Source organism: Equus asinus, chromosome 20 (genome assembly GCF_041296235.1).
Source record: "Equus asinus isolate D_3611 breed Donkey chromosome 20, EquAss-T2T_v2, whole genome shotgun sequence".
Lineage (NCBI taxonomy): Eukaryota > Metazoa > Chordata > Mammalia > Perissodactyla > Equidae > Equus > Equus asinus.
In genome coordinates this window covers 88,255,280-88,281,148 of record NC_091809.1, presented here as the reverse complement: position 1 = coordinate 88,281,148, position 25,869 = coordinate 88,255,280, and the positions used below count along the sequence as shown (strand labels likewise).

The 25,869-nt window shown below is 39.6% G+C and overlaps 3 pseudogenes; 1 reads left to right on the top strand and 2 right to left on the bottom strand.

Annotated features, from left to right (window-relative positions):
* The first annotated feature begins 3,860 nt into the window (after window positions 1-3,860).
* On the top strand, window positions 3,861-4,748 carry LOC106830167 (olfactory receptor 51Q1-like; annotated as a pseudogene).
* An 8,822-nt stretch (window positions 4,749-13,570) lies between these two features.
* On the bottom strand, window positions 13,571-14,481 carry LOC106830166 (olfactory receptor 51B6-like; annotated as a pseudogene).
* A 6,563-nt stretch (window positions 14,482-21,044) lies between these two features.
* LOC106830379 (olfactory receptor 51B6-like) lies at window positions 21,045-21,985 on the bottom strand (annotated as a pseudogene).
* Window positions 21,986-25,869: the final 3,884 nt, after the last annotated feature.

Sequence of the window (25,869 nt, the reverse complement as noted above, 5' to 3'; positions counted from 1 at the left end):
TCTTGCTCAGTGCAAAGGGAGGGAGCTGACCATTCCCATTTAGATTTGTAAGAGAGGAAATTGTACCAGGAAAATCTGAGAAAATTATGCCTTTATTAAGAACATAATTTTGTCCTTGTCTTAGGATGTATATCCTAAGGATTCTTAGGATATATAGTCATTTTAAGGATAGTATAGCAGCAACAGTGCTGTTACTGTTACCATCAACAACAACTATTGATAGTAGTTAAGGTCATCTATCACATATAAGATGATGAAGCAATCATCATAAGTGCAACCAGAGAGATGAACAAAGCAGTTACGTGAGTTTGGTTGGGTGGTCACCCGCCCGCTTGGGAGGCCCAAGGAAGGTACGCAAACTGACCTATGAAGACTAAGTAAGAATTAACAAAGAAAGGGGTCTTTATAAAAACAGATTTCTGGGAAGAAGGAGTAGCATGAGCTAGGGCAAAGAGGTGAGGAAATTTTTCTGAGAACTATACAATTTTTCAATACTCAAATATAAAATTTAAGAGAGGTAATGTCTTGGAATGAGACAGTGAGGTAGGCAGGCTCAAGACTCTGGAAGGGTCTATATGATGTGTCACAGACTGTATACATTTTGACGACTGGGTTTCAGAAAGCAGAGAATGACCTTATCATATGTTTTGTAGAGTATATTGTTAGCAATATGTAGAAAGGATTCAAAGTCTGCACTGGACACAGACATTATTTGGTGTAAGGAGTTCGGTGAGGATATTTAACTGATAGCTTTTCACATAGCTAAGCAAGACTGTTTAATGGATAACCTGCCACTTATCTAGAGACTTGTAATATTTGCCTTATTATATGTTTTACTATCATCTATATGTCAGATTTCTACTCTGCTTTTCTGAATTATGTAATAATCGAAGGACTGGTGCTTAAGAAATAGTTATTTAAAAACAATACAAAACATTCTTAGATCTTTTTGTTTTTTTATTCCTCTAAATGATCTTTAGATTTATTTTATTACATCACGAAACAGTCCTCTTTGAATGAAGACTGAAATTTGATCAAATAACTTTATCAATTTTTATTCACTGTGTGGCTAAGTGCCCACTCTGAAAAACCCTGAGAAGGACCTCGCAGATGCACAGGTAAAGATGACATAGTCTTGCCTTTATGAAGCTCCCATCTAGTAACGAAAATAGATTGCTAAACAGAATTCTCCCAACAGTGTGCCTATGCCAGGCTGGGGAAGCAGAATAGGTTTCTGAAGGCTGGTGGCAGGGGTGACAAAGGAACAGTCCTTTGCCCCAGTTCTGCCCCCTTAGGAAACACTGGAATCTTTTGAGTGTGAAGTGAAGTGAATGTTAGTATGTGATGGTCCAGGAGGGCAAGTATCTATATGTTGATGTGAGTCATTCAACTCTGAATGTATTAGAATCCTTTACTAAAGTATCTAAATCCATCGCTAAAAGTATCAACGCAAGACTGTGCCTATTTGTATATGTGCTAGTGGTTTTAGTGTGTAATACTATTTTCAATCTGCTTGTCTCTGTGTGTGTGTGTGTGTGTGTGAAAGAGAGAGTGTGAGACGCAGAGATATATCTCTTTGCCTCTGGCTCAGTGTGTTTGTGAGAACATGACTGTCTTAGCTCATCTCCTTGTCCACAAGGAGCTCAGCTGAGCCTATTCTGTATCAGAGCATGAGAAAGGCTGTGGGAGAGAAAGTCAGGTGTATATTTGAGCTTGGTATTCTTTTCAGAGTCCCAGTATAAACCATATTTAAGGGACCCTCTACCCAGAATTAATACCTAGTTCACTGAGCCAATCTTGGGGGGTACGAGATTGCTCCAGACCTGAAACAAGTGGTTAATATGCACCTGTAGTTTTCCAATGTAACCACCAGGGGGAGCCCTCGGCCCTAAAGATGGCCTTAAATTTAAACCCTTTACCCCCGTTTCCAACACGTGGAGAAAGTGGATCTTCCCTTCCAGCACCATCTTCCCAGATCCTGTGTACCTCCTACGCAGCTCCGAAAACTGCCAGCCAGCATATTCCTCCTCTAAAGATGATCCTGTCTCAATCTCTTGCATATGCAAAACAGGCATACTCACATCTACACAACCCCCCGTAAAATCCTGAAATTGATGGAGAAAGATGATATTTTTTCTCTACTTTCTCAAATCTTAAAGATGATAACCTCATAGGATATAGACCTCTCTGTGTGGCCTTCGGTGCTAGTCATATTGACCAATCTTTGGATCCCCAGTCTGACGAGACACAGACCTAAATGAAACCCTTACTCAGGGTCCTCAGTCTCTCCAGATGCACAGACTCATTTTGGGGTCTCTATCACAGAAAATGACTATAGAGTCAGCTCACTATTCCCCTTATCCAAGGTCCAGGCCTGTTGAATGAGAGCTTCCCTGGATGAACTGCATTTTATGGTGAGGGATTAATGCGGATCTTTCAGGCTGGAAAGACCCATAGAGCTTGAGTTTGCCAAACTGATCCTCTAGCCTGGTCCAGAGCCCTTCAGAGAGCTTCATGTTGGAGTGTATTTTGTCCATTCCTCTGCCTCCCTGGATGTGAGTACAAAGCTTGGAATGTTTCCTCAGAAGAAAGTTCCACATCTTCCCACAGCAATCCTTTCAGAAAGCTCTTTTTCCCTTATATCCTCTCTTTCCAGTCATTCTGAGAGGATCCAATTTTCATTCTCATTGCCAAAATTTTTCAGATGGTTCTTCTGCAAAACCAAGGGTCCACCATACCACCACCATAACCAACTTGGGCTAAGGCCTGCCTGTCATGTTTTATTTGTCTGTCTCTTCTCATGGCCCATCAAGCTCAGAAAACTCAAACACCTATCTCACCAACACAGGTCTGACATTATACAGAAATTTTCCTAAGTCACTCCATAGTCTCTTCCACAAATATTGTTAAAGAGAAGGCAAGTTCCCTAGGTTTTGTCTCTTTTTTATTCAGTCAGTAGCCATGAGTCTGTTGTGAGCATATTTCAGGTCCGTACATTCCCTGTACTGTGTGTTATAGAAACATAAAGAAGTGGATTTTGCCTACAATGAGTAGATCTTGCAACACGTTGGAGAAATGATGCTAAGAGTTTAGAAAGCCCTTAGAAAGCATTAAGGAGAACAATTGAAACAGACATCCATGTTAGGATGCTTGAAGAATGGAAAATATTTAGGAAATTATTATGACAATTCCAATTAGAGAGGAACAAAGTCATAGAATATAGGCAAAGAGAGGAGACCAATGAGGCACATGTTAAAACAGAGCAATCTACACAACTTGCAGACTATCAAGTGTGAATAAAGTCTGATATACTGACATATTGACACCTCCTCACATAGCAGTCTGGACCCATTCACTGAAGCCAAGTAAACATATCTTCAAATTATCTTATATCTGAGGTCTTGTTGTCAAGTTCTAGTTTACCTAACTACCTTGACTTTCCCAGTTCCTTTATAATAATCTGTATATTGAGCCTAGAGATAACTATTCCCTCCTAAGATCTTTTACTAACTTTCTAAGTATGCTTCATCAGGATTCTCATCTCATTTTGTTTTTTCCTCTCCATCAAAAGCATATTCTCACCTGAGCCATGATCAAGGAGGTAACGTTAGTTTAACAAGATCTCAGCATCAGTGTGAAATTCCCTGCAGAGAAATAATTTCTCATAAAATCTTGGTGAGAGGTAGCTGCTCTCCCCTCTTCACTCAAACAAAATGAGCATCACGGTCAGGCCAAGGATAAACAAGGCAGTCACCTAGAGAGCAAAATTTAAGGAGGTACTCATTCTCATTGTTGTGCAGGTGCATGGTCAACAATTTCAAGACCCTGAGACTGAGTGCCTCCTTAAATTTGCTCCTCAGATGGCACCTTGCCTCATGTTAGTCCCATTGAGTTCCTCCTTCCATGAGCCCATGTACTTGCTCCTCCCTATGTTGGCCTTGACAGACCTGGGGCTTACCCTCACCACTCTGCCTACGGTCATGGGGATCTTCTGGTTCAGTGCCTCAGAGATCAGCTTTGAGGCGTTTTTTGCTCAGTTCTTCTTCCTCCATGGATTCTCCTTCATGGAGTCTTCTGTGTTGTTGGCCATGTCTTTTGACCACTATGTGGCCGTCTCTCACCCCCTCCATTATGACTCCATTCTCACCAACTAGGTGAGCAGCAGAATAGGTATAGCCATCATTTGCCGCTGTGCTGTGGCTGTTCTTTCCCCACTCTTCATGCTGAAATCACTTCCCTTTTGTGGCTCCAATCATCTCTCCCATTCCTACTGCCTCCCTCAAGACATGATTCGCCTGGTGTATGCCGACACCACTATCAATAATTGGTATGGATTTGTTCTAGCTCTGCTCATTATTACACTGGACCCCCCGCTCATCGTGTTCTCCTATGCACTCATCCTGAAAAGTGTCCTGAGAACTGGCTCCCAGGTTGGAAGGCTCCAGGCACTCAATAACTGTCTGTCCCACATTTTGGCTGTTTTGGTCCTCTACGTGCCCATGGTGGGATAGTCCATGACTCACCGCTTTGTCAAGCATGCCCCTCCAATTGTACATGTCATTATGGCCAACATCTGGCTACTATCACCTCCTGTGATGAACCCCATTATCTACAGTGTTAAAACAAGATTCATCAAGGAATTTTTCACCTCTTCTCTCATAGACCATTGTAGTAGAGTGTGGAGAAGTGGGGTTTTGGTACTATCCCTTAAAAAGAGAATTTGGGAAACTTGGAAAGATATGGTTTGAGTGTCCAGTGATATATAAAGCAAAAAGCAGGAATAAGAGTTAAATATATTATCATGCTTCCTGAATCTGTAGTTTAAACTAAGCTGAATCACTGACACATCATGGAGCTTCTTCATTTACACGACATTTTTGCACACAAATTTCCTGTAAATGATAATTCCCAACTTTTTCTTTTTGGCTTGCATCTACTCATGAAATTTCTATTCTTAATTCTACTTGGTTATTGGTATTCTTATCTGTCACTTGTTGTTAGTTCATGGCATTCCTAATTGTACCCAGAGCATCCTCTGTCAGGCATAGTTTTCACTTGCTTCTAGCTTTATCCTCCCCTGTCCTCTCTGGGTAAAAAGATGCATTATAATAAAATCTCATCTCCCTGTGTCTCATTGTTTGGGGAGTGACAGTACAATTAATACTCATGCTAGACTTTTTTAGGTTTTGGTGAAGTAGGATGAGTCAGATCCCACAGGTTAAAAGTTCAGTCCCACAAGACTGTCTTCCACTTCAGATGCCGGTTGCAAGCCCAGCTTGCTGCCTTTGCTTCTGACCCACCAGCTACAGATTGGAGATTCCAAGAACCCTTTCTATATCAGGATGCCAATCCCAAGTCCAGGTTGTTACCCGTATTTCTGACGAACTGAATACAAATCAGAGGTTCCCACGACCCCCTCCTTGAGTCAATTAAGTTGCCAGAGAAGCTCACAGAACTCAGAGAAACATTTTATTACTAGATCACTAGCTTATTATAAAAGGATGCAATTCAGGAACAGCTAGATGGAAGTGATGCACAGGGCAAGGTATGGGGAAAGGGCGCAGAGCTTCCATGCTCTCCCCAGGCAAACTTGCCACTCTCTCAGCACTTCCACATGTTCACCAACACGGAAGCTCTCCGAACCCCTTCTTTCTGGGTTGTTTATGGAGCTTTCATTATATAGCAATGATTGATTAAATCTTTGGCTATTGGCAACTGATTCAACCTCAGCCCCCTCTCCTCCCCAGAGGTCAAGGAGATAAGCCTGACAGTTCCAGGCCTTTAAACACAAGGTTGGTTCTTCTGGCAACCAGCCCTCATTCTTAGATGGGCATTCAAAATCACCTCATTAGTATAACAAAGACACCTTTATGCTCTTATCACTCGAGAAATTCCAAGTATTTGTAGCTCTGTGCCAGAAAAGATAACAAAGATTGAATACATATCTTACTGTAAATCCCAGTATCACAGCGACCTAAAGGGTATAGCCACTGTGGCCTCAATCATAAATGAATTATAGAGAAGGATGCAAATTAAGACATTTAATATATACCTGAACCTGTATCTTTTGAACAAGCCAACTCATTCATGAACTTTAAGGCTTTTATCTAAAATAAATCAAATTTGGATTCCCTAATTGTTTATTATCTGTTGTGTTATTTCAACTCTTAACATTAATGTCAGGCTTTGGAAATAATGAGATATAGTTTTTTTCTCTATCTCTTTAGCTATTGTCATCACTATCTCTTGGGGGCACCTCCGCTTCTGGTTACTCTGTTAATTCTCTGTGATGAAATTGTGTATCTCTAGGCTACAACTCAGATTTTCACAGTTTGGTCAATTTCTCTGCTGAATTTTTATGGACCACAGAAAGTGAGAATCATATTTTCTTTTGAATGTTTGTGTTTGATTAAAGAAAATAAAGGTTAGTATGAAAGACCCTGGATCCTGGCAAAGGTCTGTGAGGACTAGTGTATAAACGTCAGAATGTGGTGTGGACTTTATAGTCATGTCCCAGTGCCCTTGTGTGTGCTAGAAATGTAGGGCACTATGTCTAGAACAAAGTTCTTCCTTCAATATCCATCACTAAGGCCAGCAGAAGGGAGGGTTCAATCACTGTTCTGATCACTCAGACTATGTGCTCTCAGGAAAAGGCAGTCCCTCTGGGCAGCCCTAAGAATTTTGCAGAGTCTCTTCTCTGAAATACGGTCCTATGACTTTTTTCCCTTTCAGTTCGTTGAACTGGAACACCAGGACCAATAGTAATACGGCAAAGCTTTTTCTACCTCTGCCTTTGTCAGGTCACCCTTTAACTATTACCAGCTGTGAGAGCCCTCCTTTGTCACACTAGCTTATGCAAGTCTTTCTTTGTTATTCTCTGTTGCATCAAACTTTTTGTTTCTTCCATATTAGTTATATAAAGTTGTAATTATTTTTGTTGTTTTTTTAAATTATTTGTCTCTCCTATTAAACTATAGCAGCATAGAGGCAGAGAATATAAGTACCGATATATCCTTAGAACCTAGTAATTAGGAAAATATAGCAGCTTCTCATTAAATAAATAAAGTGGTTATCCTTAACTAAGTAAATTAAAAAAGTTGATTAGATATTCCTTTCATTAGATTTCAATGCTCAGTTGACAGGACAGTAACATATCAAGAAATGTGCCCTTCTAGGGATTTGAATTTAACTTTATCTATAAATCACTCTGATCTGAGAATCTGGCCACTTTAGTTTATTCTAAGTGGATAATACACGTAAAATTTCTGTGTCACTTTACTGTAGTGGCTCCAGTTGGCCAGTCAGTATAAGAGAGAGATCTTCTTCATGTGTTTAATGTCACATAGCATTGGTAATCCAAACTCTGAACTTAGGATTCACTATAAAAGACTGAGACTGTCAGTGATAAGAATAATAAATGATAACTACATTAGCGATTACTGTTATCATTATTACTTTTTAACTCACTATTTGGTGGCCTCTAGCATTTGATTTTCTCATTTCCTTTCCTTCTCCAGGAGCAGCCTGTAGATGCTACAGAAGACACAAGATGGCTGGAGTGGTTCAAGGAAAAACTGACTCCTGGGGTCATCCAGAGGGAACTTTGAGGAAAGAACTTGGTGACACCATACAAGGAGGGTTAGGGACAGGAAACTAAGGTCTCTTTCCACAATTCTTTTTCCTGAATGGAGACGCCAAGACAATGTCTTCTCTTTTTCTCTCTATTGTTGACAGTAAAGCCAACGAAGTCATCACTGAAAAACCATTGTCTTATTTGGAGTCTTAGTCTACATTCACTCTCACCCAAGAATGCACACAACTAGCGCTGCTCTTAGTGTAGCACGATGGAAATAGCAGCGCCACCCACAGCCTCTGCCACCGACTAATAAGAATATATATTTGAATATTTTCGTATGTGTGTATGTAAATGTGTAGAAAAAGGTGCGGAGGAATACATGGTGGATTATAACGAGGGATTGTCTCTAAGGAAGACAGGAAGGTAGGGGTGAGGGGTCTTTTCACTTTACATTTAATATATATGAAGTATATGTAATATGTTATATTTATATTATAGGAAAATTTAAGATATTTCATGGAAATTTTGTAAAACAATTATTTACTCGTTATGTAGTCTTGAAAATTTTCTCAAATTCAGATTTTATTTTTTATCAGTAAAAATAAGATGTAAAACATTCTGTTTTATAGAGCTGTACTGAGGTATGATAAATTTAAATCTCCTAATAGTTCTGCACTTGGCATATAGTGGCTGCTAAAATACTATTGCTAATAGATTTTGACTAACTATTAGTAATAATTTCAATTAATATTTGTTAGACCATCATTTTGTGCCTATGATCCCACACACATACACACACATATCATCTTCTATCATGTTCGCCTCATGCAGTACTAGATAACAAACAGGTGCTCAGGTTATATTTGTGAATGTTTGAATGAATACCTACTTTTAAAGACTTCATCCTCCTTATATGTCTAATCTGAGATTCTGGTCATATGGCCATATATATTTTGATAACTCAAACACTTTAACATAGATTCTGCTTCAAGGGCACTCAATAAATGTTGATGAATGATTGTTCAATCTCAGAAGGAGTCCAAAAAGCATCTGGTCTACATGGCTGACCCATAGTTTAGCCTTCTTGTAGTCTGTACCTGATTTGTGAGGGCCATGAGGAAAGGAAAAGATTCTAAGTAAAGGCTTCCAGCATCCTCAGGAATTCCTCTGAATCCTCATGACAATGTTCAAATTCAATGTTCTACTTCCAGGAACACTGTGGCTTACAGAAGAATGCCACCACCAGCTCTACACATTTGCTTCTTCTAGTTTCTAAACTCAACACCTAAAGTCACTCAGCCTCTTGGAATCTCAAAATCTTTTGACGAATAGAACTAATACCTCCATCATGTCTAGCTATCTCAGAGTCCTTGTGAAAACAGAATGCAAGTCTTTACTTTAGGATATTTTGCACACTGTCAAGCATTGTGCTTGTGAGCAAGTTGTTACTAAGTCCTCACTTTCTTTGGCAGACTAAACCTTTCTCAACTCGAATGTCAAATGATCCCATTTCCATAAAATGTCCAATAATACTAATAACTAAAACTTCTATAGTATTTACTATGGGCCAGGAACTATTAAGAGCATTATATATATTAATAAATTTAAACATTAACACAATCCAATAATGTAGATACTATTGGCATCCCCATTTAAAGTTGAGCAGGTCATCACACAGAAAGATGAAATGATCTGCCAAAGTGTACACAGCCAATAAAGGGAAGCTGACATTTTAAATCAGATTGTTAGACTCCAAAACTACTGTACTGGTTTGTGTATAGTGAAATGTGAAATAATGGGTTTTTAGACAGTGAGAGAGGTCATAGCTGTATTAACCATGCTGGGTCATAATTAAGTAATTGATTAAAGATGCAGCAAACGTGAGTGAGCTGGATGCTCCATAGGGACCAAAGGGCCAATTGAAGTTTGGATTACTTGTAAGGTGTAATAAAGTGGTAGTTCTGCCTTGGTTGGTAAAACTTTGAAGAATTCTTGACTCCTTACTAACTCCTGACTAACTTTGAGTAATGACCAGTACATTCTTAGTCTTGGTCAAGATTTAGAGGTGAGGCAATAGATAAATGGAGAATGCATAAGTAAAGGAATTCATTTGAATGCACATAATGTGCCAGTGTGTCTTGTATGACATACCAGCACATCAGAAGCAGCATTTTCTTTTGTTTTACCTTCAAAAACTTCTAAATATGGTTTTATTCCAGTTAACGAATTGACTAAAACTCAGTGGTTAAATGACTTTGCAAGGTTGCACGCCTGTAGTGTCAGAGCTTATCTTCTATCTGAACCATATTGAGACTGGAGATACTGTCCTCCACCCCATTCCTACAGTCCTTTATCCTGGTTCATTCACTGTAGGAGGAGGTGGCAGTATTTGCTCAGCTTGGGAGGGGGATGGTGGGAGACCATAAGGCATGTGCCCAAGAGATAAGACTACAAGTCCTGGGAGGGGCTAAAAGTTTGGGCCTGTTGTCTCAAGGGTCAGATAGAAGCCCCACCTCAACACTTTCAACCCTGCCTGCTCAGGAACTCCTGCTTCAGGATGGATAGGTGCTAGTGACTGACGATGAATTATTCTTCTGAATTTAAAATTCTATTGCAGAGACTTTGGGTGCCAGTGGAACACCCAGATTTCTCTCCTGCTTGTAACATCCCACCCATGCAGAGAGCTTCCCTTGGGCTCCTTTTCTGATCCTTCTTTCTGTCTCCCTGGCCTTCTCTCCTCTGCTTTTTACACTACCTTCTCTCATTTTCCTTCCTTTCCATTCTACTGACATTTAGCTTCCCACCTGAGGGTGGTTCTGTCCTCTTTACTCGCTGTTTCTTATCTTGCCTGCTTGGGCTAAGTCACCTAATCTTTAGCACAAAGCTGGACAAACAATGGATGTCCTTTAGAAGCTGGTTTGTTACCAGCTGGCCCACAAACTTGCTAGTGGCCTGGCTTCTCCCCGGGGTGGTTGGTTGATTCTAAGTCCCTCTCTAACTAGCACCAAGCAGTGCTTTGACTTATGCGAGTCCCACTACTGGTGACGATGTTGGGCTCCCCTCTCCAGCTTACATTCATGCCTCTCTGACCACAGCCAGAACCCTCAGGTCCCCAGAGAGGGCAGAGGTCCTCTGAAAATGGTTAGGGATGTAAACTTCATCCTAACATCAAGCCACATCTATGATGTGATAGAGAATGTTGATTTAAGTGTAGGTGATGCCTGGATCATAATTCCTGACCTCCAACATTATATCTAATTTTTTTTAATTAGTGTATAATTTAAATGTATCAGGTTGTGTTGAATACAATCAGGTGTGTTTTATTGAAATGTTAATTCTCACTAGGGGCTCAATACACCTGGAATGGTCTGAAGTCAGAGTTACACCCAGAGCCTTGTCAGGGCAACAAGATGACATGTGTATGTCACTAATGTTTTAATATATGAATATGATTTATGGAAGGACTTCTTCAGGGTAGTAAAAGCTTATCAGCTCCCATGGGTAGAGAAGAAGATTGCTGCTGACTGGTAAGTCCAAATACGTTGGGCTGTTCTTCTGTTTCTATCTAAATGCATCTCTTCACAATATTTTCTACCACATGCTTTATCTTATATGAATTATTATATATTAAATATATATTTAATATGTATTAAAATGCTTATATATTAAAATGTTTTATAAAATAAGGAGAGATAAGATAACTTTGATGACTTATTGCCAGGCTGGAACAAGCCTAACGTTGTTTTGTCTTTGGCATCACTATATGCTCTAATCCCATGGTTTCCAGAGCTGGCAAACACCAAAGGCGCTAAAATGACACTGGTTTCAAGGCACTAAACCTGTTGCTGAGTGACTTCTGGTCCCTCACTTTCACTAGATACCTCCACGGATTATTGGTGTAATAAACACTTTATTTTAAGGTCTAGGCAATTACTGGCTCTAGTGGTCTAAATGTCTACAGAATACCTCATCAGACATAAAAGAAATGTTCTTTGTCAGCTGCAATAAACCACCCTTTGAATTGAAGGTTATTGCAAGCATTATTATCAATATAATTGGTTTTATTGAAGGTCTCTTATTTGCCCCACACTGAGAAGACTGCTGTGGCAAAGAGGAGAAGAAGCAGCAATAGCCTGGGAAACTGCCTTATAGTCTCCTGTTCTCTATTGTTTTTTCTCTCTTTTTTTCCCCTGTGTGTATCCAGCAGCTCTTAGGAAAACCCAGAGATCACAACGACTGAAAATCATTCACTAAAAAATCAACATTTCATATAATCATATTAAAATGAGAATTCTCCAATGGAAACTTAAGACAGTTGAAAAAGATGTCCTGTTAGGTTGGCTTCAGTATACCCAGATTACCTGCTTAAGAAGGGATGGGCAGACCCTGTGCACATGAGACTTTGGTCATTTACTTTTTGGAGTCTCCTGTCACATAGTGGATGGGCAAACAGTTTAGAAGGATGTCCCAGAGTGTACAGAGACATCAGAGATATACATGAAGATGCAGGAATGATAAAAATAGGGAGACACAGGAACATCATTTGTAAACATTATAGTTTATTATTTCATTTCATAAAAGAACATTTGATTAAGCTCCTACTCTATTCAAAAAATTGTGCTTGGAGCTGGAATACAGTGTGTTTCATAATCCAGCAAGGGAGAGGGAGAGATAGACATGAAAGAGGAAAGTTCAAGTGTGGTAGGTGTTTCTAAACAGAAAGATGTGCCAATCTCATGGGCCTATCACACACATGATGCGTTACAGAGCTTGTAAACTACACCAGAGCATTCACCATGGTCACACCTTTGACGTTTGGCTTGCCCCCATATTATCCCATGTTCCAGTGATTCAGCGAAGTTCTCTTACTTTGAGGATCAAGGGCAAGGGAATGTACAGAAGTCAGAAGTTCCTCTGTGTCTAGACAGAACCAAGCGCCCTGATGTCGTCATTTTTTAGGGAAATAATTTCCCTCTAAGTGGCCTGCTCAGGGCTTGTTGAACTCTGGTAATTTTACTCTTTCTCCTTCCTTTACTGAATCTATAACCACCCTTACTGCCACCACGGAGAGTGGAATCTTATCTGGCCCAGAGATCCTCCTCCGCTGATATGTGCGTGGAACCTAACCCTACAGCCAGGACACCTTTCTCTCCAGCCCAGGCCTTCTTCTACCCCAGCACAAGTGTCTCCTCCTTTTTCTTTCTTTCCCACTTAACTGTACACGCAAAGCCTACCATTTATTATATTACCTCTGTGTTTTGCACACATGAGGAATATACACCAAGTTCCATGCATGTCTAGTTCCAATCTGAATTAAATTCCTCTTCAGGCCCTGATTATTCATAATTTATGATTAGCACTCTCTCCCCAAGATTCAAAACATGACTTTTTCCTCTGTACCAGAAACTGGTTTACTTCTTCATTTTAGTACACTCACTGTGTAAACATTAAACGTTGATATTTTAGATGTACAATTGTCTTATGTTTATATGGTGTTCAATAGTAATCAATTATAAATCAGCTCAGACTTTCTGCTTCGGGATGACAATGTTCTAGAAAAGGCAACTAGCTTTCCACAAGGGACAAAAAAAATCAAGGTCAATCGTTGCAGGGATGCCCAGTCCATATGAGAAAAAACAGCCACAAATAGAATTTGTCTTAAATTTGTTGGACTATGTCACTGAACTCAGTGTCACATCAGAGCTGCTACTCGTAGAATGAGAGTATTTGAGCACAAAATGGATATCAGTTGAATGCATGATAAGCACCTTGCTCTGTGTTTAGTGCTTTATATGGCTTGTTGTATTTCATCCTCCTGGAAAAAAAGGAGTGGCAAAAGAAACAGTTGTATCTGAAATATATTTTTTCCTGATATCTGTCCATTTATTTTAAAGTGTTTATTAGAATCTTATGCCAGTCCAGTTATAATTATGTTTATAATTTCTTAGTCCTTTCTCAGACAAGAAATAGTGTTCATGAAGAACGTCAGGTTCTTCATGGAGGCAGAGAGTATAACTGGAGTATACTACTGTGAATCAGCCTAGTGTTAATGCTATAGATGACAGAATTCAAAAGAAGGCAAAAGGAAATAAATGTAGCTCATTGTGATGTGTACTAGGTGAGGAACATTCCCCCCAAATTGGTGGATGAATGTGACATAGAAGACCAAGATGCAGCAGATGTGGGGGACACAAGTGTTGAGGGCCTTGGACCTCTCCTCTCTAGAAGCACTGCTCAAGACCATCTTGAGAATCAAAATATAGGAGCACAAGAGTATCATGCAGTCTAGTAGTACCATAGAAAACATTGCCACAATAGGGTACAGGCAATTGAAGGTAATGTCAGCACAAGCTAGTTTGATAAGTTCTTGGTAGAGGCAGAATGGATGAGAAAGGCCATGGTATCTGCAACCAGAAAAACAATAGAGATGCAATATCAGGGGCAAGATGAGAACAAATCCTCTAATAAAATTTCCCACTCCAATTCTTATCTCGAGTATTGGGCAGAATGGAAGTATATCTCAGTGAGTTGCAAATGGCAATGAACTGTTCATAGGCAATGGCAAGCAAAATTCCAGACTCTACCAGAGACAGACTGTGGATGAAGTAGGCTTGGAGAAAGCAGGCACTGTGGCTGATTTCCCTGTGATTCATCAACATAACACACAGCACTGTAGGCATGGTAATCAGGGTCATCCCAATGTCTGTAGTTGACAGCATGGCTAAGAAATAGTGCACGGGATCACGGAGGTTATGGTCATCCATAATAGGAAATATGAGAATGCCATTGCCAAGAAGTATGGAGATGTAGACAACAGATAATGGAGTGTAGACCCAGTGGTGTGCCTTTTCCACGCTCACAAAGCCAATCAGAAGAAAAGATGTGGCAGTGATGTTGAGTTCCATGATGAGTATTATAATAGGATTAATCTTCTCTTAAGGACATGTTATGTATAGGTCTGTAGGTCTTTGGAAATTCTCCTTTAGTGGCTTCCACTATTTTACTTAGTGTAGATCTTCCCTGAACTGCAGTGACTCCAAAGAAACAGAGCATATATTCTTAGAAGAATCTTAAAGATTGAAAAAAAAAAAAATAGCGTGAACAACAACTACAAATTCAGTGCCTGATAAATGTTCCAGGTGATGTACCAGGCAAGTATATACAGTAGTGAGTACATAACACAGATTTGGTTCTTGTTCTTCTAGAACTTAAAACTTGAAATAGATTCAGGGAAAAGAACAAAGAATAATAGTTATATAAAAAAATTATGATGGAGGATTTACAGGATTCTACGGGAGCATTTACATCACCTGCTTTATTAAATCTGGCAAGGTTTGGGCACAGTCAAGGAAAGCTTCCCAGAGTATGTAGTATCTGACAGATGTATGGGAATCAGTCAGGTAAAAAGCAGGGAACTTCGTTCTGAGGGAAGAGAATAGAAGAAACTCCTAAGGCAAGAATGAACTTGAAGAAATAATGATACTCAACACAGTTAGAGAAATCAAGATGAGAGAGACAAATGACTAGATTGTAGAGGTTTTATTGGTTCTAAAACATCATACAAGAGGGCTAGCATGGTAGTCCTCTTACAACAGGTAAGACTCAAAAACACTTAAACAGGAGCTGGCCTGGTGGCACAGCAGTTAAATTTGCACGTTCTGCTTCTCAGCAGCCCGGGGTTCGCTGGTTCGGATCCCGGGTGAGGACATGACGCCGCTTGGCAAAAGCCATGCTGTGGTAGGCATCTCACGTATAAAGCAGAGGAAGATGGGCATGGATGTTAGCTCAGGGCCAGTCTTCCTCAGCAAAAAGAGGAGGGTTGGCAGCAGTTAGCTCAGGGCTAATCTTCCTCAAAAAAAAAAAAAAAAAACACACACACACACAACACTTAAACATCTATGCTTTGTAAATACTTCTGTCAGTGTTGGGCTAAGCTAGGACATGAAGAAATGCCAATATATCACCATGGGCATTAAGAAGAATATTCTAGAGTAAGGTCATTACTCATATGTATAAACCCTCCAAGACCTCTTGACTTTCACTTTTAGACAACTTCTTAGTTGAAGTTCCATCTTCTCCAATTTTTAACCAGGTAATTTTGGACAAATTCCTTTGACTCTCACAACCTACGATCCTCATCTGAAAATGAATGCGGCTAGTTAACTTTGCCTTGCCTTGTGAGCCCTAAATCCATTAGTATTTTGGAGAGCACTTTGTAAGTGGTGAGATACTATGTATATGCGAGAGATTTTTGTTACATTTTTTGTAAAGGGTCATTCTGATTCTGTTTGGCAGAGGCAGGCTGTGATCACTCACACTCAGATACATTGAATGATTCCATTTGCTCAAAATGTTTTGAGAAAAGGTTTAGGATAATGGGGATTTAAGAAGGCATGGGATGGCAGTGGCTGAAATGAATAGCGAGGCTTAGTGAAAGGTTACTGGTGTCTGTGGTGGAGTGGCGGGAGAAGGAGGAAATGAGAAAAAGAGAGGAGCCCTTTGGTAAGTGCCAACAGGATCCACTGAAGCCTGAAGCATTGGCTTCCTGTGGTGGTAGGAGCGGGCAAACTTTGCCTTGGTAGAGGTCAGTAAGAGAAGAGCATAACGTAAAAGTCAAAACAAGAAAAATAAACTTTGTTTTGATAGGTATGGGTCTGAGTGGCCTATTTTCACAAGTCTAGTCATTGCTATTTCCTATGCCATGCTGAGTCAGGAGGACCACAGAGAAAAGACAGAGATGGAGCTAGAGAGCACAAATGCTTTCTATTATACACAAACACGGTCTGCATGTATTGCATATGCTCCCTGTTTTTAAATAGAATGTACACAAACCTACTCTCCCATTTTTTAACAACTGATACTGAAAATGATTAAAACCCCCTCACAAGTTTAAAATTCAAGAAGATAGCAGATTTATCCTTTTCCTGCACCATATTAGAGGAGGGGAATTCCAGAATTGTGATCTTCTCAGTAGTATCTCTGAGAAAAACCAGGCTTAATATAATATATCCTCTTTCTGTGTTCACACTCAAAGACTGCATATCTGTGCTTGGTTCAAAGTAATGGGCCTATTTTGTGGAGCTTAGTGCTGATGATGTGTGAGTGTGAGTGTGTGTGTGTGTGTGTGTGTGTGTGTGTGTGTGTGTGTGTTAAGAAGTTAGGGAGTTGGAGGAAGAATTGCTTATTAATTAAGGTCATGTGCTCAATGACATAGTTGGGTGCTACTGAAATAAATTCATAGGCCCAAGATAGAGCTGCTCTGGCATGAGGTGTCATGTCAGCAACTTAGACAGCTTTCATGTCTCTGTAAATGTTCCTCTTGACCGTAACTGCAGTATATCCAGTCAGCCAGCCCCCAAAGGCCAAGCCAATGCTGGGTCTTCTCACCTCAAGCGAAGTTGCCTATGTAGCCCCAGCCAATCAGATATTTTCAATTTTTCCCTTTCTTATTCTTTATTCTTTATCCTATAAAACCTTCCTGCCTGCTGCTCCATTTGGCAGTTGCCAAGTAGAGACTGTCCACTTCACATGAAGTGTTAAACAAAGCTTGTTTGTGTCACCTAATTAGTCTTCTTTCATTGTCTTTTAATATTACAAAGACCCATAATTCTAAGACTGTTGTTTCATGAGCTTGAAAAGTAGATCCTTCAACTCACGGTGGGAGGGTCCATCCCTGGGGAGACCTTGAGATCTTATGGTGATGAAATCTATTTCCTCAAAGTAACCATTCTGTTCCAGAAACTTGGAGACTTTAAGAAGACTCTCTGTGTCTCTCTGCTCTTAAGTGTCTTCTCATGGAGGAACATCACCCAGACATTTATGTAACAAATTTTACATTTACTTTTTCTTGCGTTTCTTTTTCCTCTTGTTTCCAACCTTCATTTCCCCAAACTCTGTCTCATACCTTCTTCTTATCTTCCGTATTTCTGACCTCTTCTCTGCTGTCTTTCTAGGTAATTTATAACTAACAATACTATCTATTCTAATACACGGTATCCAATAGAGTTGATTTAATTACCAAATTCCCATTACAAGACTCAGTACATAATGTTTATACTTTTCCAAAGCCAGGAATTGATCATCTGATCTATGGACACACTAGATTCCTGACCTTCTTACCAGTGAATACTAGCTCTGTATGGCCTTCTATCCAAAGCATTCAACAATGTTTTCACTTGGGTAGCATCCCTTGCGGGTGAAAATGGGTACCACCGTCTCCTACTCACTCCGCCCCAACATCAGATCTGCTATCACTCCCTATCTCTGTGAGGTTTGAGATCCTCCAAAGCTGCAGCATGTATACCTCAAAGTGGAAGGGAGGTGACAAAGAAGCTCTCCTCTGCCTTTGTTTTACAGGATTTGCACATTATTTTACGATGGATACTCGATTCACTTCTTGGAATAGGCAACAATTTAAAGTAGAGTGTGTGATGTTTAATTCTTCAAAGTTTGCCTCTGCTTTAATCTGAGACTGGTCTATTTGACAAGTTTTTATTTCTGTTTGTCTATATCCTTGCTCATTTTAGTGCCTCCCCTCCTCAACCTGACTTAAGCTCTTGAGGAGTAAATACCTGGTGGAACACACAGCGACAAAGAGGACATTCGTTCAACCTCTGAAGAGAGCAACAAAGGAAACAGATAACCCATCTCAGAGTCCTGAGCCTCACCAGAGATATCTGTCTGTATTCCCATAGATTTTCTGCTTTTTCGTCCAAACAAGCAAAGGGAGGGGAAGGTGGATCTTGGCTTTTTTCTGTTTCAAAAATCCTTAAGCAGAGTTTTGGGGGGAACCTTTGAGATATATCCCTATACTCCATCACCTCTTGACTGACATGTTACTGCCTTTCTCTATAAGTTCCAACAAGCCAACTCTCTATACCCCACCCTGCCCTGCCACGCCCTGCTACCTATACTGCACCTTCCAGGAGAAGACACAGTGGAGCCACCTACTGACCTGTTCATCAGTCCTTTGTTTATTGGTGCCATAGATGTGACACTGCAACCATTTGTTTGGTCAAGGTCTTAGTTCCAACACCACTTGTTTAGATTAAATCCAGAAGCTAAGCTTCAAAGAGCCTTTGATTCAGAAGATTCTCCACAAAGCCCATTTCTGCCTCCTCCCTCCTTCTTTGTCTCCCAGCCTTGGGGATTTGGAGCTTTGAAAAGTGGTCCCCAAAGGCCTCATCCTGTGTCCTGGTTTGGGCATTAGCCTTGTCACCATTTAATTTTAAGCATTACATACCAGTAGGAAAGAAAATGTAGGAAAGATGACCTTTATTGCTCCAGCTTTTTTGAGAAATTCCAGGACTTTGCCTCTACATTGGAGCATGTGTAAATATAAGGATCAGAACAGGATGTGAAATTAATCTCTCAGGAAAAGCTCCTCACTCTACCTCCTTTGACCTGACTGTTGAGATATTCAGCTGGTCCCATGATCCCATGATGCCAGAACTCTGCTCTGTTTCCTAGAACTGAGCTCTATCAAAAAATACCTGAAGTTCCCAGTCCTTTATTTCTTATAAGCTCTTTCTCTGACCTCTCCATCCTATCTATGAAAGATAAGGAAAGACATAAAGGGAATAAAGAAACTTTTGAGTGTGCCAATCAAGTGTAGCCATTTGAAGACTCTGTAAAAGATATTATTACTCTAACATCCTTTATATTAGTCTGCTATGACAGGCCCCAGGATCATGGGGCCTAGAAAGAAAGTCAAGAAAGATTTCCTCTGTTGTAGCTTAGATCCCTCCAAATTCATTTTCAAGAGGACAAGGAAACAATGAGTTCTGACTTAATGAGCTGTGATTTTATATTTTTGAGGGTGTTAGATAAGAATACAGCTTAGGATGCCTAAATACTTGAATGCATTGCAAGGCACAATAACAGAGATATTCAGGGGGCATGCATATCCAGAGACTGAACAGATGAACCAATAGACATAGATATACAGAGAGCCATGGGTCACTTTTATTCATTTTAATAAAAATTTGTATTTTACTAAAAATTATCCATGTTTCTGTAATACAAAAGGGAATAATATGATATCATTATCTTCGTGGAGCACACAGTCTAGAAGCTATGAAAGGAGAAACACAAACGTCACACATAATTACAGACATACAGCTGAGTTGAGTAAAAATAAATAAATAAATGAATGAGTAAACAAACAAATAGTCCCTTGAGTTTATATAGTAAAGATCATTTAGTAGCCTGGAAGATGCTCTAAAGATCCGGTTTCACATTTGCTTTCTCCTCGTTACTCATAAATCCCAGGAGTTCTGGGAAATTCTCACCTTTCTGTGACCAACAGTAGGTGCAGGAGTCAGAGACCACTTTGAATGCCTGTATGACAGAGCCCAGAGACAGAGTCTCTATATATGAAAGGAAGTGACTAGTCACTGGGGAGCCCCTTGTGTAATCCTAGTGTTTCATACTCTATCTTCTGTTCATAATGTCCTTTTTGATTCACTTTAAAATCTGTCATTTGAGTCATGGGTACTGGCTCTTCAGCTGGCCATAGGATCATGAACTCCTTCTCCTCATGCCTTCACTGGGAACAAAATTAACTCTGATAGATATGTGGAGCCAGAAGAGACCATTTTTTTTTCTTCTAGTCATAAGAATTACCTCCATCCTCTCTCTTCCTCCCCTCTCACACGTATGACCAACTTTTTCTCAACTCTGTTATTTTGCACATTCCAGGAACACTCATCTAGCCTCATCTATGATGTAGTTCCAATGTGGAACTTAGTAACAATTTACTACCTGAAAGTGTATATCTCTGTTCAGCAGTATCTAGGACTAACTCACCAAGACAATGGTCAGCTGGATTAGAAATTATATCTCTGTTAATTGTTATATATTTATATCTCTGTATTACATTATTTACATATATTTGTACGTATATTATTAACAACAATAATAATGTTAAATAGATGTTTATCAAAAACTTAACTGAACAGACTTAGATATAACTAGATATACTTTACTTAGAGGTACCATATTGAATTGAGGACAGGGTAAGATTTGTTGCTTCACTTTGTGTAATTTTCTAGAAATAGAAACTAGTTCTATATAAGCAAAAAAACTAGATGAATGTTCGAGGTCAAGAGTGCCATTGCTAGGTATACAACAGCCAATACATGCAGAACATGTGGAAAAACAATGGGCTTTGACTCAAACACTGGTGACCCATACCCTAGATCCAACAATCATATATTAGGTGCAATAGGCTCACCAAATAGGATGAATTACCTGAGAAAACAGTCAGCTAGTTGGACATTTGAGGAACATGCTTAGTGTTGTACATATCTTATGTCATATAGAACTCAGCAATCAATGGGCAGGATGAGATGATATTCTAAATAGCAGAGAGGTTGGTTTCCACTAATATGCCTGTCTCCAGTTGCTGCTAACAACAAAGGTGTCAATTTGTCCAGGTTCCCTGAGTTATTGCCTGGAGAGCAGTAAGTCAAAGCTGTACTCTAGAATGAGGCAGGGAAAATAAGTGAATTATATTATTCTGGATCTGCTTTGTTTTAATGCTATAGATGACAGGGTTCAGAAAAGGGGGGAAAGGAAGTAGATGTAGCTCATTTTGGTGTGGACCACACGAGCAACATTTTTTTTTTCATACATATGGATAAATGTCAGACCAACTGCAGTGACATAGAAGACCAGAATGCAGCAGATGTGCGAGACACAGGTATTGAGGGCCTTGGCCCTTTCTTCTCCAGAAGAAATACCCATGACAGCCTTGAGGATCAAAATGTAGGAGAAAAAGAAGGTGATAAAGTCCAATAAGACCATTACAAATACAACCACAACTGGATAGAGATGATTGGAAGTGATGTCAGCACAGGCTAACTTGATGACATGTTGATGTAGACAGAAAGCAGGAGAGAGTACATGGGATCAACAACAGGGAACCAGTGAAGGTCAATAATTATTGGCATAATTGACAGACAGGCCCTTGTGAATACCCCCATCCCAATCTTCATTACCTTGGTGTTGGTAAGGATGGAAGTGTATCTCGAGGGATTGCAGATGGCAATGAAACGAAGGCCATCGCAAGCAAAACACCAGACTCTACAATAGAAAGAGTAGGATAAAATAGGCCTGAGAGAAGCAGGCCCCACAGACAATCTCTCTGTGATTCAACGAAATGATGCCCAGAACTGTGGGCGTTGCAGTCAATGTCACTCCAAGGTCTGTGGCTGTCAACCCAGCTAAGAAATAGTACATGGGCTCATGGAAGTTATGATCATCTCTGATGAGAAAGAGAAGGATGCCATAGCCCAGAAGTATGGAGATGTAGACCACCAATACTGGGATAGAGATCCAGTGATGTGCCTCCTCCATGCCTGGGAAGCCAGTAAGCAGAAAGAGCAAAGCAGTGGTGTTGAGACACATTGCAGGCCTTGCAAAGAGGAAAATATTCCCTTCAGGTGATGCAATAGAAGTGCTAGTTCTGTAGAAGTCTCCTTGAGTATGCTGCCTGTTCATATGCTGTTTATGAGTCATGACTTCCACTGCTAGCAAGGATGGTAATGTAGTCCTATCCTGGAGATTCCTAGGTATAGTGGAGTAGAATGTATAAAAAACAATTCTACTTATTTTTCAGGGTTGACTATAAAGAAGTTTATAGGACCATATGCCAGGGATACAGCAATGTATGCAGAGTAAACCTGGTTGATATGCTTATAAATTATATAACCAAGAAAAAACAAAATGAAAGAAGAAATCACTCTACTTAAATAGTGCCCTGATGGAACTTAGTGGGTGTTTTCATGGTGCTCCTTTTCTTGACTGGTGATATTGAAGATAGATGCAAAGTTTTCCCAGAAAGTATGAAACTTAAAGGATAAGTAGAAAATTGATTCTAAGGAGTGTTGGAAGAGCAAGTATAAACATTCTATGGCAAAACAAGTAATAAATAAATAAGCAAATAAAATAAAATAGACTTAGTTGATTTGAGGGAATGCCTAATATTCAATATTTGTGGAGGGAAAATCCAGTTGTTGAAGTTCTGGAGACTTTTGGGAGGATACAAAATGATATGAATTAATTATGTATGTTCATCTCCAAAACACATATATTTCAAGATCTACGTTGTCTGGAATCATAGTATCTTAGTTTTTAATGTGCTGTGTCTCATAGAATTCAAAATTTCATAATATAGATACAAAAATGAACAGTAAAGGGTGGATTTTATGCTAGACATTTGAGAGCAGTATTTATTAACAGCAGAAGACAAATTACTGTTGTATATCACCTATTGGAGATACAAAGATAGAAATTAGTTACTTAGGCAAGTTTCATGAGATCATATATATATATATATATACATATATATATTTTTTTGATGAGGAAGATTTTCCCTGAGCTAACATCTATTGCCAATCTTCCTCTATCATCTTTTTCTTTTTTGTATGTAGGTTGCCACCTCAGCATAGCTGAGGAATGGCATAGGTCTAGGATGGGGATCTGAAGCTATGAACCCATGCCACTGAACTTAACCACTATGCCATGGGACCAGCCCCCTGAGGAGAATATTTTTAAAAAGCTATAGAGTCTAATGAGATTTAGCAAAAGTGAGAAGGCTCTTTGACACTCGAATTTTAAGGTATCATCTGGTACAGGCAGCCAATCTCTGGGAGTAAAAGAAGCATGCATTGGTGGCATCAGCCAGAGAAAAATGGGGCCACTTTCTGTTGTGGTTTGTATGGGCTGTACATTTCACATGCTTTGAAAAGAATATCTTGCTATGAGTTTAATGCATGACTCCCAGGACCCCTTTTGGCCCACAAAAAAATGTCTGTAAAGGGCTGGCTTGATCACTTAGTGGTTGAGTTTGCTCCCTCTGCTTCAGTGGCCTGGGGTTCACAGGTTTGGATCCCTGATGCAGACATACACACCACTTGTAAGGCTGTGGTCTGGTGGCATCCCACATACAAAATGGTGGAAGATTGCCAAGAGATGTTAGCTCAGGGCCAGTATTCCTCTTAAAAAAGAAAAAAAAACCTGTAAGATTACTGAGTTTTCACCATCAGAAGAATATGGGTGAAGTTCCAGCTCCACTATTTTGTAACAATAATGATTTTGGGGAATTCACTCTATCTTGAGCTTTGGTTTCATTATCTTTAAATGGTCCTAGCAATTTCTGTCTTTTTCAGTCATACTTTCGACACAGGGTGTGAGAATGGAATGGAATTGCCAAAGGAGAAGTGCTTTGCAAGGAGTAAATTACTCTTTGCTTTTGAAGTTTTGTTACTATTACTGAGAAGAACACTTAGCTCTCTATCTGGTGGGTATGCACGAGGATCATTCATTCGCCCTGATATGTGTCAAATTTTCTTAAGAAGCTTGGGGAACAAGTAGAAGATGATGGGGTTTTGAGGAGCCTGGTTTTGACTGTAACTGAAAGTATTAAACTGGAGTTCATCTGAGCAGTGGATAAAACATGAGTGAACGTGAAATGAAAGATGGAGAGCGGTGGGTGAGTGTGGGGACTTCTGATGGTAGCTAAAGACGACGGAAAGCCTGGAGGTCTGGGACTAGATTGAAGGAAAAGGAGCTCTGTCTTCACAGGGGTGAGAAGAGAAGGAATAGCTGACTCCTGCCTGTAAGTGAAAGGCTCAGAAAATATTCAACTTATGGAGAGTTAAAGATGCAGGAGTTGGGGCACCAGACAGGGAAGATGGAGTTGAAAGGGAAATGCAGGAACAAATAATTGCTGAGTTTCCATTATGTATCAGGACTCCAGGATACTACATATGCCTCATTCTTGTGTAAAATCCTCGCAATAGCCTATTTCCCCCATTTTACAGAGCTGTATTGGCTACAAGTCCAAGGTGACACATTAAGCAAATGACACAGTCCTTTCCAGGCATGGTGGATTAGGAAGATTCCAGGAATTAGGAAGAAATCTTTGTAGCATTTAGGAGTCCAACTAAGCTTGCTGCCTTTCTTTTCTGTTTTCATAATGAAAAGCTGAGTGCTGTACTTGATTTACTCTGAGCTGTTTTTTTGGTATGAGAGATTAGCTGTGAGTTCTAGAGGGGTTAAAAGCCCTAGACTTTTGCCTCATTCCTGCAGCCACCCATCATCTCCCAGAATCTCTGTCTTAAAGCGGACTTGGGTTTTCATTGATGAGAAACTAATTTGCAGTCTCCAACCCCACCACATGAGCTGTGGGCTCCATGCAGACACCCGGATATCCTGCTCAGACCTCTCACCTGTTCCCTCACCATCTCCTGGACTCTTTTCTTTCACTTTTCCTGACACTTTCTCCTCTATCTCAAATATATAATCTCTCTCTTCATTGTTTTTAGACCTCCTAAGCTTTGTCCTTAACATTCCTTTCTGGATAGTTCAAATTTTTAAGCTATTATTTTGATTATTCTATCTGTAGGGCTTCCCGTGGTTCCATTCTCAGTAGTTTAATCTTGGCACAATGCCTGGCATATAGTGTGTGTTCTTTTTGAGTTATTGAAAGATCATTTTCCCTTCCATACAAATTGATTTTCTGACCATCTTACAGCCTGATTTTGATCATGTTCTCAAATCGTCAAAGCACATAGATGAAGTGATAGACCCTACCCAGTGGTTGATTGACTCTGAATAAGTTCTGGGGATCTAATGCATAGCATGGTTAGCACGATGACAAACAATAGTGTATTATGTTCTTAAAAGTTTCTAAGAGTAAATTTTAAATGTTCTCACCACAAAAAAAATGGTAATTATATGAGGTGATAGAGGTGTTTATTAACCTTATTGTGGTAATCATTTCACAACAGATATGTTATGAAACGATCACATTGTACACCTTAAACTTAATGCTGTATGTCAGTTACATCTCAATAAAGCTGGGGAAATTTTTAAAAATAAAAGCTAAGAGAAAAATTCTAAAAAATCAATTGAGCATATCTATGGGGGTCTATTTCTGGGTTCTAGACTCTGTTCTATTGTTTCAAATGCCTCTCTCTCTCCATCAATACCACACAATCTTGATTACTATAGCTATACAATAAACCTTAACATTGAATAGTTATTCTTTGCATTTTATTCTTTTTCACAATTGTTTTAGCTCTTTAGATTCTTTGTCTTCCCATAGAAATTTTAGAATAAGCCTGTCTATGTCTCTAAAATGCTTTGCTTGGATTTTTACAGGGATTGCATTAAACTATAAATGAATTTGGGGAAAATTGGCATTTTTACTATATTGAGTATTGCAATCCATAAAAATTATGTCTCTCCATTTGATATTGTTGATCAGTATTTTGTAATTTGTAGCA